This window comes from Stigmatopora argus, chromosome 16, assembly GCF_051989625.1.
Source record: "Stigmatopora argus isolate UIUO_Sarg chromosome 16, RoL_Sarg_1.0, whole genome shotgun sequence".
NCBI lineage: Eukaryota > Metazoa > Chordata > Actinopteri > Syngnathiformes > Syngnathidae > Stigmatopora > Stigmatopora argus.
Window position 1 is genome coordinate 2,244,740 of NC_135402.1, and position 15,260 is coordinate 2,259,999.

General features: G+C 37.3%; 1 protein-coding gene across 1 annotated transcript in view; it reads left to right on the forward strand.

Moving 5' to 3' along the window:
• The window catches only part of LOC144091241 (leucine-rich repeat transmembrane neuronal protein 4-like), a 43,850-nt gene that overhangs the window by 4,187 nt on the left and 24,403 nt on the right, over positions 1 to 15,260 (forward strand). Inside the window, exons 2-3 of the mRNA XM_077623430.1 lie at positions 3,728 to 3,863; positions 14,482 to 14,596. The gene's annotated coding sequence lies outside the window, so the exon portion shown is untranslated. The remainder of the gene's footprint in view (positions 1 to 3,727; positions 3,864 to 14,481; positions 14,597 to 15,260) is intronic.

The following is a 15,260-nucleotide window of genomic DNA, read 5'->3' on the forward strand; positions in this document are numbered from 1 at the left end:
TTTTATATATTTTTAGATTTTACGAAATGATTTTTGAACTAAAAACACAGAAAAAAATAATTAAAAATGACAATTATTGATTTAAAAGGGGGAAAATCAGGAAATTCAATATACATCTATACTCTTTATCTTAATTTGTCCCTAAAACAGAAAGTCGGCACTCATGATTGACTTTCCCGGGCCACACAAAATGATGCGGCGGGCCAGATTTGGCCCCCGGGCCGCAATTTGACACGTGATTTAATAGAAAGAGCTTAGAATTTTTGCTTTATTGTTTTAACACCCAATACAATTAACAAAAACTAAAGAGATTGAGCAACATTTTTAGTGTCAAGGACACATTTTGCATGGGGAAGTACTCCAATTTTAAGATGAAATTTGTACGATATCAACTCTGTTTTCCTGTTATTAACGATTCTGTCAAAAATAAGTCAAATTAGAGTTGGAAGTCACATAATTAAGGCAGTATTTGGTGCAAATTTTTACCTGATTTCTGTGTGAAAGGTGCAGTAAGTGTTCAATGGGTTTAATTGTGTACTGGATTTATCCAAGTTAACTTTTAATATAAAGCCACAAGTCTTTCCTCCCTTTTTGTACTTTATTGAGTTCAGTCTTGTGTAGTTTTGTGATCCCCAAGGGCTGACAGCTGCATCATTAAAATGTTTTTTTTTTCTCCATCTTCTTTTTTTGTCTTATACATTTCGATAGGAGCATGTTTTTGTATTCGGGCGACGTGATTTTAAAAAAAGTATAGCTCCTACTTGAGACGGGATCAAATAGAATTCCAAAAGCAAGTTTCCTTATTACCAACTTTTAAATGGAGGGGAAAACATATTGTTTTTCCTTCCATCTTTGGTCTCACCTCAGGTTGTATATTGGTATATCTTCAAAGTATTTCTAATGTTTGCCATTACTGACAACCATTTGCATTAATATGGACTCGCAATATAACTGTGCATATGTTATATGTGTATCTTTTTATAGCCTTGTTTTCCTTGTATCATTTTAATGCGTGAATGAGACCATTAAAACAGAATGCGCTCTCAGATCTTTGAGAGAATAAATGTTTTTTACCGTTCCAAGAAACGTATAAATATTTAATTTATTAATACAGCTCCCGGGCAACAGCATACAATGAACGGAAGGTTTTTTTTTTTGGTCTTAATCTTTTTTAGGATCTTAACTATTCTCATTTCATTTGTCTATAAGAACATCTCATGAAATGCACTCTAGGCAATATAGGCCTAAAACACTATAACATGTGACTACCATTTATAGTGTAAATTCATGGATCTTTTTATACGGTCAAAATTCTTTATTTCTATTGAAGTGCATACTTTTTTTTGGCAATTGACATAAATGAAACACATTGTTCTCGCACATTTTGTTCATCATCCATTTTGTAAAACCCCCAAAGTATCCACCTAATGGTTTCTTCGATCTTCAACCCGTTCAGGGTCGTACTGAAGGCTACCCGAGCATATTTGAGCCGATATTATATTAATATTGATGTCCGGACTGCATTCTAGGAAGATAATTTTTAATGAAGCGTTTAAACCGAGGAATCTCTTGTTTTATGGTATCCACCATATTATATTTAGTTTTAAATATGTACATCACGTGTGTCAAAGTGGCGGCCCGGGGGCCAAATCTGGCCCGCCACATCATTTTGTGTGGCCCGGGAAAGTAAATCATGAGTGCTGACTTTCTGTTTTAGGATCCAATTAAAATGAAGAGTATAGATGTATATTACATTTCCTGATTTTCCCCCTTTTAAATCAATAATTGTAATTTTTTAAACAAGTTTTTCTGTGTTTTTAGTTCAAAAATCATTTTGTAAAATCTAAAAATATATTTTAAAAAAGCTAAAATAAACATTGTTTTAGATCTACAACAAAATTAATATTCAGGGCTTTTAATCCAGTTCTTTTAATCCATTTCTAAAAAAAAAAATCTAAATATTATATCTAAAATGGTCCGGCCCACGTGAAATCAAGTTGACGTTAAAGCGCCCCGCGAACCAACCCGAGTCTGACACCCTTGATGTACATGCCTGTACATATTCATATACTACTTAGGCGAGACCCCGACTAGTATCGAGACATACATTGACTCCAAACTTGACTTCGGGGTTTTTCATTTTGCACAAAGATTTAATATTTTCCTATCTTGTGATATTTTAGCAATAAAGCATCATGTCATTAGTCAATGTTTGAGTGCGCAAAGGGGTGAACGATTCCATCACTCTATCTGTTCAACCATCGAACTGATCTGTATCTGTACTCAGAGTAGGTGGGGCCTAAATCCAGAAATGGGCATGGCTACATTGTCCGTGTTACGCTCAAATTCTGAAAATATGAAATCTAACATCTTTTATGACATGTAACTAACGTTGTAACATACGCTATATGGATACTGTAACTTTTTATGAATTTATAGTGTCCCTATAGCCCATAAAATCGGTGGCCAGAACCGTAAAATGATCATATCTCCTTGCATTTCATTATGGAAATGACAAAGATAATCAAAATGAGTTTTTGCCTGAAGTAAACTCTGAAGAGGTTTGAGACAATAAAACCAAATGATCGCCTCGAGAGCTTTGACTTTACCCAAAGTTTTTATAATGTTCGGTTAATTATGGACTGCAAAGTGGGACGTTTTCGTTTTACTGTTGTCTTGCTCCTAGCCAATGAAATTCTACGTCTTCCCACATGCAAGTTGGCGGTCACAGCTTCGATCCGCCAGCAAATGGCAACTATTTTAATCAATGTGTGTGGTTAAATAGGATGTGTACTGACTCTGGATTTTTTTCTCAAAAAACTGTACCATTTTTCAACTTCATGTTTGTCATTTGAAGGAAAATCACTTGATAAAACAGCAAATAACTTTAAATCTTGTGTTGCTAAAGCTCCAACAAGATAAACATATTCATCTACGATATACTTTTCAAGTACTTTTTTGGTCTTGGCATGAGTATCAACACTCAAAACTTTTCATGTCTTCGTTAAAGGTGAGTTCTAGTCCTAGCCAAGTCTAAAAAAAACCAACCCAAAACAGTATGGCAGTAATCATCCAGTTGTAATCGGGAGAGAGTTGCAACAGAAAGATACTCCAAACATAAGCCAAAAACAAACATAAAGTAACGTAGAAGCTTTCAAGTCTATGCTTGTGTGTATTTTGCCGACATGCGAGTGTTATTGTTGATGGCGCTTGACAGAAACAAACAAGGGATTGGATTCCTTCTGAATGAGCGATGAACAGCATCGATTTAACACAACAAGAGGCAGACGCAACAGGAAAATGCACTCAGGCTTCATTACTTTTTAAGCACATTTGAATTCCCTGGCAAAAAAAAACAAAAAATGGCGAGAGTTAATAATTCTTTTGCCAAAGTTATGTGTTGACTCAAAGCTTACTTTAAAAAAAACATTGCACTTAAGGACCACTTAGTACCTAATTCCTCACCTTGAAGACTTGCTTTTACGTGATAATTTACCTGTCAAGTCGCCAATGACGTTGTTGTTGTTCTTGTGGACACTAAATTTGAAATTGTACTCCTATGATGGTCTTGAAACTACTTTATTATGCTAATTACTGTTGTAATAGCGCAAAGCATCCAATGACCTTTTAACAAATCAGTGATGACAGGACTTTGGTAAGTACATTTTGTATTGCTTTTTTTTATTTATCGTTTTGTTTTCCGATCTACCTTTGTTTTGCATTTCAGGGCAGACTCACCATTGCCAAATGATTCCTAGATGAAATGTCAGACAAATTAAGGATTGAAGGTCTCATGTGAAGAGATGGACTTGGACTTGATCTTATTGTATGACGGGCTTGGAAACATGCATAGAAAATCAAAGGTGAGCTAATAATGCTATTTCTGTTACATTTGAATTAATTTAGAAAAGGATGCAATATTTTTATGATCTAAAAGTTGTTTGCGTAGTTAAAAAAAAGGTGGGCAACCATTATGCAGGATTAATTGATTTCACGTGGGCCGGACCATTTTAGATATAATATTTAGATTTTTATTTTTATAAATGGATTAAAAGAACTGGATTAAAAGCCCTGACTATTCATTTTTTTATAGATCTAAAACAATGTTTATTTGAGCTTTTTTTAAATATATTTTTAGCTTTTACAAAATGTTTTTTGAACTAAAAACAGAAAAAATGGATTAAAAAATGACAATTATTGATTTAAAAGGGGGGAAATCAGGAAATGTAATATACATCTATACTCTTCATTTTAATTTGATCCTAAAACAGAAAGTCGGCACTCCTGATTTACTTTCCCGGGCCACACAAAATGATGCGGTGGGCCAGATTTGGCCCTCGGGCCGCCACTTTGACAAATGTGCATTAGTAGAAAGAGCTTAGAATTTTTGCTTTATTGTCTTAACACCCAATACACTTAACAACAAAACTATAAAGCGATTGAGCAACATTTTTAGTTCTTTTCAACAAATCAAACCAAAGGCATGTACAAATGTGTAAATATTCATTTAATGGATAAACTAGTCAAATGTTAGGAGGATGATACCTCATAGAAATGATTCTGTAATTCAAAAGACAAGATAAATAGGGATATTATATAATTTATGACTTCTCTACTAGGTGGTACTGCTTTACCTTTGCTCTTTGGTAACAAGGACATATATTTTCCCACGTTAGTCACAGGCGCAACATTGATTAACTTAAAGTGAAAGAACGAGAGACAGTTTCAGTCATTGTCTTGCATTTGCACGCGAGCTGCAAACCAATGCTGGCCTTGGGGCGATGTCACGCCGCACAATCCGTCCCTGCAGGAGAGTGGAAAAGAGTATCATCCGCAGGCCACTAGCTCTGTTTAACAATAGCTACATCGCACAGCATGCTTCCCATTCTGATACATAATTCATCGTAATTTTGAAAACTCCACGGGAAGTGTCATGGAATCCTTTCAGGGACAGTTGTCGTGATGGTGAACACCGATTTCGAAAGATGATACGTTAGATTTTTAAGCCTTTAGTGCAAGTGACTATTGTTCATAGTAAAATAAATCAATAATACAAATTCGTTCATTCGTTTTCTGTACCGTTTATCCTCACGAGGGTCGCGGGGTGGGTGGTCCTGGCGCGTATCCCAGCTGACTTCGGGGATTAGGTAGGGGACAGCCTTAACTGGGTGACAGCCAATCGCAGGGCACAAGGAGAGAAAGGACAACCAATTATAATGAGTGGAAATTTAGAGGCTTCAGTTAGTTTAGCTTGCGTGTTTGGGGAATGTGGGAGGAAACTGGAGTACCCGGAGAAAATCCACGCAAGGAGAACATGCAAGCTTTAGACCACATGTGTCAAAGTAGCGGCCCGGGGGCCAAATCTGGCCCGCCGCATCATTTTGTGTGGCCCGGGAAAGTAAATCATGAGTGCCGACTTTCTGTTTTAGGATCAAATTAAAATTAAGAGTGTGGATGTATATTAAATTTCCTGATTTCCCCCCTTTTAAATCAATAATTGTCATTTTTTAATCAATTTTTTCTGTTTTTAGTTCAAAAAACATTTTGTAAAAGCTAAAAATCTATTAAAAAAGCTAAAATAAACATTGTTTTGATCTATAAAAAACTGAATATTCAGGGATTTTAATCCAGTTCTTTTAATCCATTTATATAAAAAAATCTAAATATTATATCTAAAATGGTCCAGCCCACATGAAATCAAGTTGACGTTAAAGCGGCCCGCGAACCAACCCGAGTCTGACAGTGAGGGCCGACCTGGCATTGAACCCTCAACCCCGCAGCTGTGAGGCCAACGCGCTAACCACTCGGTCGCCCTTAGCAATTCATTTTTTTGAAAATAATTGAATATATTTTTTATATCATTTGTTATGTTAATTATATTCAATTTCAGCATCGCTTATTCTTGTCAAGGCCACGGGGTTCTGGACTTGCTGATTTTCGCGAAAGGGGGGATGGCAACTCGACCCGGTATTTAAGAAATGATTATGAATTCCAAAAAGGCGACCTTGACTTTTTTTAGAAGACGCATCCTTATGTTTGTTTTCTAGAAAAACCAAAAGATTTTTGCCTCAGGGGTACAGCATTATGCCATCACATTTACTTTACACAAAGCTGTAATTGGGATGCATAATGTGGTGACGTAAGTGTGGAAATGCGCTCACGGGCTTCAGGTAATGCAAATTGAATTTGATGATGAAGTAGCTCAGACTAATCATTTATGACTTTCTCCTGCGCCATAATTACGCATAGTAAACCAGGGTTAAAATGTACAATAATAAAAGATGAAAGTTTAAAAAACAAGGAAATAGTCCTTTGTAAAAATCAACATAACGTCCGCGGCTATAGTTAACCTGGCGTTCAACTTGTTTTAACATAGCGTCAGACCGATGCGCTGATATTAAGATTAAGAGTATGATTTTGTCGTTATGTACTGACACATCTCGCTTGAGGTCGCTTTAAGGGAAGGCGGAACAGAGTATGACTGGTCAGCGTGATGCCTCGCAGTTCTGAGCTCAGGGGTTCAATCCCTGGCTTTGGTCGTGTTTACCTTTATCTGGATGTATAGTACTCTTATGGAACTATCGTAAAGGCCTTGATTTAACGGTACTCGGACGTTTCGTCGAAAGACGTTTGGTGGAACGGACGTTTGGTCGACCGGATGTTTGTTAGAACGGACGTTTGGTCGACCGGACTTTTGGTAGAATGGACGTTTGGTCGAACGGACGTTCGGTCGAACGGACGTTTGGTCGACCGGACGTTTGGTAGAACGGACGTTTGGTCGCCGGGTTGTTACTGTTGAAACCAGCTCTCAAAATTATAATCATGAGAGAGAGAGTTTAATATCTAAATAGCTAATATCAAAATATCAACAGTAAACTCTGTCATAATTTGACAGCGAGCGAACCCAGCGACCAAACGTCCGTTCTACCAAACGTCCGTTCTACCAAACGTCCGTTCTACCAAACGTCCGTTCTACCAAACGTCCGTTCTACCAAACGTCCGTTCGACCAAACGTCCGGTCGACCAAACGTCCGGTCACGGATTTAACTAAACTCAGACTTAAACTTAAACTTGTCATCTACAAGTTATTTGCGTGGTTATATTTTAAACTGAGTTGCATTAATTCCTTCAAATTGCGGCTATTGGAAAACCAACAGTGACTGACCTCCTCATTTCAGATTTCAGATAAAGTGGGTACTTTCTTTAGTGAATAGAAAGCTGTATTCAGGGAAGCAGAAAATCGGCTAAATGCAGCAAATTAAAACACACGTTTATTCAGCGTATTAAACATTTTCGCAAGAGTCCTTGAGTGGCCCTATGTCCCTATTATGCCAAAATTCTATAGATGAGTTATTTTCTTCATTCTGTTGTACTTTTGTCTAAACATGGCCAGCATCATTCAAACTAGATCCTGCAAAAATTGACATTCGATATTGTCAAGCCACTTTAGGCAGACTTGTCTAACTGTTCGTTTAAGCAAATTTATAAAGAATGAAGAAGAAAGGTGATTGTAGGGACTTAATAGATGGATTGTCGATACCAGACGGGCTGGTCGGAGTATTTGGCAAATTGTTGATCTACTGTGATTGTCACGCAACAATCTCGGAGGTTTAGAGAGAGTAGTTTGAAAAAGAGAAAACATCTGTTGAGCCGCAGATCCGTGGGCGAAAATGCCAGCGGTGAGAGGATAATCATGGCCACACTGAGACTGTTGGATCTTCTCCTTATATATTATACAATATATTGCAATGTTTTCTCTGAGATTACCATTTCTTATCTCGGCTCAAGACGTGATTTGAAAACATTTCTCAACATATGTACATGATCAGTGAAGCATCTGTTCAACCGGAATCTGCTAAATCCATTTCTTAACGTCATGAATCAACTCATTTGTTACATTTTGATACGTGACCTTGCCTCGCTCTCATTGACACATTTACATCAAATTGTTTTGGTGTTTCCGATTTTTTTTTTCTTAACATTTTTTTAGTGACTCATCAGCGTAATATTACCTTGACAAGATTCATGTAATTATAAAATATCACGTAATTCCAGTGGCGGTCCGTGCATTTTCTCATAGCGCCTTCAACGAATCAATCCAACCCTCAAAAACTATTTTATGGCTATAAAACCTTGCCTGCAGCTACAGCTGCGACACATAAAAAATAATCAATAAATCAATTCAAAAAAATTGGGTAAAATCCACTTCATAGCAGCATTTAGTGATTAAATACAAACACTGGAGCTTTTCAGATATCAGAACTTGGCCCACAATTGAAATATTATTTCGGAATATAGCCATATTTTACTCACCAAAAATCCTTTTGAACTGTAAACAATATCCATCCTCCTTTCTTTCTTCCTTCTTTTCTATTGCCATCGAAGCTAATGCTGAAAGTCAAGCCTGTCCTGTCGTATTTCTGGCATAGTCCGTCTTGAAAATGGCTTTAAATCAACACAACAATATATTTGCTTGTGCAGCTCGCTCCAAATACAGTTTGGTAGCTCTAGCTAATGACTAGCCAATCATAGTTGGTGAAAGCGATGATGTATCCCCACGCCCGCGACAATACATTGTGGTGTTGCCAACTCGAAATCTGATTGGTTAAAGCAAGTTTTATCGACGCTTGTTTAAAGCGGCAGAGCCCGCGGAACTGATTGTGAAGGCCTTGAGGCAGATTTCTGACCCTGGCAACAAATAATGGCTGAAATGTGATTGGTTAAATGCTTCAATATGAAAACACACATCTGGAAGCAGTGCAACCATGGGGAAAAGCTATGAAAGGAAGCTAACAGACCATTTGGAATTATTTAATAAGTATTGATGGACAAAATATAATATATGATTCAGATATTTCTTAGGCCAGCAGAGAAGGCCTTGAAGGCCCCGATGGCCCGCCAATGCGTAATTCCGTCTCTGACACAGATGGCTCTTTAAAACTAAAGTAATGGGAGTTTTCCTTCTTTGAACAAATGAGTCGTGATAAACCGCTACAGAGACTAACATGAGGTGCTCTTTTACACATTCACTTTTTAATGCAAAAAAATGTCATGAAACTTGAACGGTCCAATTGAAATGATCTCTCATGAGACATTTAAAGAAGTTACCAGTAATTATTCGGGTGCCTACTTTCAGCTTTCTTTCTCCTTTGTCATTTTCCGCCTTTTCTGAAAATTGCTTGCGTCTCCAAAAAAAAAATGCTTAACCCGCTCGTCCAGCCAGATCCAGCAAAAACCATATTGCATTATCTGTGTAATCTTACAAAATTTGCTTTTAATTAAAGTAGTAACCATACTCGTCAGTGTGCGGGGTAAGTCGTTTCATATGGAAGTAGTCCTTTTTGGGTACTGGAGTATATAATAGAGTCATCAAAAGTGTCCAAACTGGGATCATATTCTTTCTCCCTGGAGACACCAGTCATTTTGGTTCAAGTACAGCACAGTTCCAATGAGTGACTTTGCCTTAATTGCATTTCCAGTTCAAACAAATTAGCATAATGCCGACGGGAACCTTGGATCAACATCTTTGGTATGCCATGCGCTATTTCATTCAACATGCACCCAGATGTCCAGTTAATTAACATTAAGGATGAAAATGTATTAAAAGTGATGTTCTCTGCCTTAATAACAATGCAGTTAAGAGCATTGTGAATAAATTATACTTTCACAATGCAAATGGAAATGCTTTAAAAATATATACATACGTGTAGTGGGAATGAAAAAGTAATAAAAGCCATTGTTTTATTTCATAACTGCATTGTAGGAAGCAGGCGGATTATTGTTTTAACCCTCTGGCAGAGAATTTTCAACTCTTTTAACTCCACACATTATCATATATTATTCAAACATAACCTAAAATGTTTTATTCGTGTCGAAATCCCGTCTTGTCGGCTGTATTTTTCTAGGAAATTGGGAATATATCTGGGAGAGGGAAGTCTTAGCTCGATATCCTCCAAATAGAAAAGAAAAGAACTCATTTAATTCTTGGCAAAAAAAATACTTTATCAGTCATTTTTTTGCTGTATTTGTGAGTCTACGTTTATTTGGTTTCCAAGAACTTTTTATATCCATAACCTATCCTCCACGAAAAAAAAGCTCTTAAATATCAAATTCAAATAAAGATTAGAAGCGTATATTATATTTCCTGATTTCCCCCTTTTTAAATAAATAATAGCATTTTTTTGTGTTTTTAGTTCAAAAAGCATTATGTAAAATCTAAAAATAAATATATACAAATATTTTCTGTTTTCCACTTTAATATTAGATTTAATTAAACAAATATTTTGTTTTCTTTTGAAATGAAAAACAATTGTTTAAAAGACGTTTTCTGTTAAGAAAAGAAAAGCTCAAATAAACATTGTTAAAAAAAACCCTGAATATTTAGAGCTTTTAATCCGATTTTTAAAAAAATATCTTAATATTATATCAAAAATGGTCCGGCCCACATAAAATCAAATTGACGTTAATGCGGCTCGCGAGTTTGACAGTCTTGTTTTAGAGTCATTTTGCAATTCCAACTCTAAAACGCTTTGGCAGGTACAAGCGAACAGTTCACGAACCAAAAATGAACTGCTGGTTAAACTAAAGTTGTTTGCTGTACAAGAGCAAATCCAAAGTCATTTATTTGAAGTCTGCTGCAAAGATGTGAAAAAGTGTCCTCTCTCATCCCCCCTGGAGATGTTCTTTGTCTTCATGCCTTCAGATGCACGCATAGCATGCTCGCTTTCGAAGACACACACCCACACACTCTGCAGATTCTATTAAGATTAACCTGTATCAAATTGTACCAATTGAAAAACTGACACAAATAAAATACACTAAGAAAGAGTTTCAACTTTCATCAATCTATGGAAATAAAATCCTTGATTTTTAATACATAAGGGTATACACATTTAAGGACACCGTCATTTAATTACGTTCAGCCTCATTGCTTCTGGGATGATGTTTATTTTGGGGGTAAATTGGGCGAAAGGGACTCATTATGGCCCAAAATTGAAATAATTAGGACATGATAGAATACAATGTCAAACACCCCAAAGGTCCCTCAACTAAAATTAACTGGAAATCTGTATTGGAGAGAAAAATTAAAATCTAAAGCATACCTGTCAACCTTGGGCAATTGATCATGTTATTTATGATTGGAATTCCCTTGATTAAGGGAGAAAAAATGTACAGTAAGCCTTTTGTATGCACTAAATTCAACATTCTGTGGATGTCGTTGTATGACGCTGACAGCTTGACTTTCTGGGTACATTGCTTGCTGACGCGCTATATTTATATAGTTTATATCTTGACCGGACGTTTGGTCGACCGGACGTTTGGTCGACCGGACGTTTGGTCGACCGGACGTTTGGTCGACCGGACGTTTGGTCGCCGGGTTGTTACTGTTGAAACCAGCTCTCAAAATTATAATCATGAGAGAGAGAGAGTGAGTTTAATATCTAAATATCTAATATCAAAATATCAACCGTAAACACTTTCATAATTTGACAGCGAGCGAACCTGGCGACCAAACATCCGTTCTACCAAACGTCTGGTCGACCAAACGTCCGGTCAACCAAACGTCCGGGGACCAAACGTCTTCCGACCAAACGTCCGGTCACGACAGCTTGACTTTCTGGGTACATTGCTTGCTGACGCGCTATATTTATATAGTTTATATAGTGCGCATATCATGCTTAAAGCATGAAAATACTATTAGCAGTCAGCGATGACGTTTTTGTCTGCTACAAGTGACCAAGATTAGAGCGGAAATGGGTAAAACAAAAAACGTACTTAAAAAAAAATCACATACAAAAATTGTTATGCGGCGTACACAATTTGAAATGATAAAAAAACATAAAAGGTGACAGGTATGCTAAAGACACGCAAATCTGATGTCCGACTCGATATTAAGTGTGACAACTGCCAATAATCTGATACATGATTAACAGATTTGATTCAGTAATTGTTTTTTTTTTTTCACCCATTTCTCGCCAACAGTCCATTTTGGTGACTTTGGTGAGAAAATTGGTGCACCATCGATTGCTCGCACCTAATTTGCATTGCACGGAGGAAAATACAATAAAATCCTCCTCGTCGGCTTCGGAAAATAAATCACAAGTAATGCATTTCTAGTTTATCTAAATTCAACCTTGAATTTAAAGATTGTGGGCGTAAAGCATTTAAACCAAAACCATGACAGATGAATGACTTTGAATTCCATTACCAAGCCATTAAAATGAATAAAAAACTCATGCAAAAACATTTCCTATTGTTGTCAAAGGCCGAGTGCGTAGAGGAAGCGGCGAACATTTGGCGAATGACAAAACATGACAACGTAAACACACAACCTGAAGTTGGGAATTCAACCAACTTAACTTTCTTGGGACCCGAGTTGAAAAAATACGCTTTTAGCACACTCGAGAAAGGCGCACGACAAAAAAAAACGGTATTACGTGTTTGTTTACCCTTGTGTGTTCTCAGCAGAGAAATCCTTTTAGTACAATTTCAACGTCCCATTCCGGAAAAGGAGGTTTTTCTCAGTCGAACACAGGAAACGGTGTCGAACAAGCTTTCTGTTTTGGATCCAAAAATATACTGAAGCACCGTTAGCGTTTCTCTAATGGGATGGTAGAGTGAACCCAACCATCTCCGCGATATGTTTGGAAGCCATGGGATCTCTGACATCTGTCATGTGTCTTCCATCCCATGATAATTGTGGGCCAGTAATGGAATGGAACCGCAGGAATGATGTGATAAAGAAAGATGGCTGCCAGGTTGATACATTTGCCATTTGCTATTCAAAGCACAATGTTATGTTGTCCTAGATATGACAGAAAGTTTGGAACTTGAAGCTGAGGCACAAACAAAACCACACACCAATTTTTGCCACCACTACCATCATCATCATCATCATCATGTTGATTTCCACCCACACACTTTAATAATGCAGCCATTTTTATTGTAAGGATGTTTTTTGGGGGGGAAACTTTATCGTATGTTCCCTCTTGTAAAAATATTCCTGCTGATTTTTGGTGGCTCAGCATTTATTCTTCTACATAATTTAGGCTCTTCAAAAGTTCTGCATGACGTCTTAGCAAGATAAAACTTTTTATTACCAGATTAGTTTGTGAGATAAAATCAGTTTCCTCCTTTTAATTTCCAATTGTTGTTCCTAATTAGTATTCAGTCCCGATTATGATATTGTCAGATGATTAGGGTACGTTTTTACTGGTTTAAATACGATCAAATGTCCTAATTTGGGTGTAGAACTTTGGTGTAATGTTTTAGTTTAAGTTCTCTCAGGGACTCTGTTCCATTGGTAATGTTATTTTTTTCTGTTACACAAAGAATGAGTAGAAAATATTTACTTTGGCCATGATTGGCGTGCAAGGTACGTAGGTGAAGCTTTAATTAAGAAGGCCAACTAAATAAAAATCCTTCGTTTACCGCCACGCACACACTGAAGTCAAGCATTTGCATTTATGTGACGTCATATTTCCTGACTACTTCTAATGGATCAAGTCTCTGTAAGAGTGAAATCTGTTCTTTACAGATACCAACACCGTCAATTCCTCAAAAAAAAAATGTAAGCACCTCCCAGAGTAGACAGCCGAATGTGCGGCTTGCAAAGACCCAAGTTTTCCAGGAGCAGAACAAAAACAATAATTCAAACCGTTTTGTTGTAGCTGCCAAACATGGAAAGCGTCTGAGCAACTTGAATGCGCAGCTGAGGCATGGTGTGGAGGATAAAAACGTGCCAACTCAGCAGCATCCGCGCTCTCATAGTACGTTTCCCTTCGGCGTGTCGTTACACTGGAGCTTAATCTACTTCATTTGTAGGTTTGGTCGTGCGCTTTCAACATGAACTGGGAAAGGATTGGAGAGTATTTCTAGCCTGGTTTTCTGTCCATCAGCAAACTTCCAGATGGAAAAATGGCTCAAGTTTTCTTGTTGCTTGGTTTTAATTGCCTTCACCATACTGTACAAATCGTACATGTGTTTCTTATGGAATTGAAATGCTTTTATTGTCATTATACAAGTATAATGAGAGTTAAAGCTTTCACCACGTAGTGCACAGATAAACACAACAAACAGATAAATAAATAATCAATAAATAAGAAGTAAGTAGTCCAAGTGAGATCATCAAGGCGGTCTTGTTCCTTCTGAAGTCCAGGATGAGTTCCATGGTTTTGGAGACATTCAGTGCAAAGTTGTTGAGACAACAACAACAAACAAACGGATGGATAATCAATGTATAGTAATGATAAATAAATACTAATCAATAGATAAATAAATGGTCAACATAATAAATTAGTATAAGTAGTGGTCATGTCTTGATTAGGTCCTAGGTGCAGAACTCGAGCCCTTGGGAAGAAACTGTTCTTGAGTCTGTTGGTCTTAGACGTTTCTTTGTTCATAACAGCCACACTTTCTCTACACAGAAGATAAGTTTTGCCTTTCTAATCCGTAAACCTGTACTCTGCATCCCATTTGCAGGGCCACCTGACCCAATGGGCTCATGACCCTCTGATGGCAAGAGGCTTATCAGCGCCGATCCTCTTGAGGGATGGAGAAGGACCTAGATTTTCTTCTTAGCCCAAGGGAACCAAAGGTAGGTCAAGTTGGCACTGCCCACCTAACTTGAAAGCTCCCGTTCTCACCGTCCATTTTCCGTTGACATTTGCCTGGAATTATGAATAATGAAGCCGAGGCCTGATTAGTGCAGGGAGGAAAATGAAGTATTGATACAATCAAAACACCAGCAGGCGTCTGTGGCCTGTGGGCCGGTACTGAGATTAATCAAACATAATTCCTGGGGATATCGATATTTATACACGGGCCGGCCTTGACTTTAACACAAGTGCTCTAAAAGATGGTTTGTAATGTTGCTAGGTGTGTTGCACATGATCTATACACGTACTACAAAATAGTCAATGCCTAATGGCATAATTAACAGATTGTGTATGCTTGTCTACGTTATTAAAATTATTTTGAGATTGACGTACGTCTGATGCTTTTCTCTGCGAGAACTGCAAAACTGAATAAAAAATTACAAATGTTTGGGGAAGAGTAAAAGTAGCAACAGGATTTATCTGTCCACAGGCTGTCAAATTTTATTGCCGAATAGCTCTTGCGATCATTTTTGGCACTAGCATTTAATACAATATTTAAAGTTTTACTGTTTCGCAGTCTGCAAGTGCTTCAATGGTGCCATTGTGAAACCCGGTTGCTACATTTACTTTGTTCGTAGATATAACATCAGATTTTGCGATTTC